We start from the raw sequence: 1,275 nt of genomic DNA on the forward strand, positions 1-1,275 counted from the left end.
GGAGTGTCGAGACGAAATCCTGTCTTCATTTGACTGCTTCGGTTTATACATGAACAAAAAATGTAACCAGAACTTCTGACGTCTTTTCAAGCCCAAATGTGTCACAACGCAGTGGAATCAGGCGCTCGTCAATTAATCTTTGGGCACAAATAGAGTGATATAATATCATCATGAAGCATGTTTATTTCTCTTGCAATTGGTGAAAAATAACCCAGTCTATCTTGAATAGAACTTATCATGATATTTGAGATTGAAGGAGACTGGGATCGTCCGGTGTGAGGGGTAAATTTAGCGAGTAAATGGCTATCAAAATGTAGTTACTTCCAAAGCTTGGGTGTACGAGGAAACTGGGAATTTAAGTTTGTTATGCCTTTATACAACGGTTTTTTTTGTAATATCCATACAGAACTGTGTTTTCAAAAGGACGTAAAGGTGTTGAACCCCCCCAAAAAGAAGAACATTCGAAAAAAATTGCCCAATGTCCAGAAAAGTGCCGGTTACTTTGATTTACTTGTTTTGACGAGCGCCTGATTTCACCACGCTGCCTCAGAAATTTGTTTTTCAAAGAACATGGATGATTGCAATGTTCCTTTAAATGATTGCAATTGCCCCCTGAAATGATTGGACACGTCCATCAAATGATTGTGATTGTCCGTAAAATGATTTGAATTGTCCCTCGTTTGGCACCGTTGAGATTGTCTAATGAGAGTGAGGCTTTGACCCACGCTGAATCGGTTACGACAAACAAGAAGATAGAAGGATAATAATAAATAGTATGATGCAACCGATAAAGCAAACTTTCCAACGAAAAATTATTATTCGAACCCGTATCTTTCTAGTGCAACTGTAAAGAGTCTAACCATTTCATAACACGTGCTTGTCATAGAGTTTTTAAAGTATTCAGAAACGTGAATTTTTCTCTACTGTAAAACTGTTCTTTTTTGTGTGTGTGTATTTTAACCTGCATGCGTTATTACTATACGTATGAGGCAATTCTTGGCAGTTGTTATTATACGGCCAATGCCATAATATACTAAAGTGAACCTGGTTTAATATTCCTTTCACCATAGTGTGAAAGTGAGACTACCTGCGAGGCGGGACCTCTGTAGTAGTGACGATCATATCTGATAGGACCGATCCTAATGGAGAGAGACAGAGATGTTGAGAGAGAGAGAGAGGGAGAGGGAGAGAGAGAGAGAGAGAGAGAGAGAGAGAGAGAGAGAGAGAGAGAGAGAGAGAGAGAGATAGAGAGAAGGAGAGGGAGAGGGAGAGAGA

Source organism: Aplysia californica, unplaced genomic scaffold, assembly GCF_000002075.1.
Source record: "Aplysia californica isolate F4 #8 unplaced genomic scaffold, AplCal3.0 scaffold00354, whole genome shotgun sequence".
NCBI classification, from domain to species: domain Eukaryota; kingdom Metazoa; phylum Mollusca; class Gastropoda; order Aplysiida; family Aplysiidae; genus Aplysia; species Aplysia californica.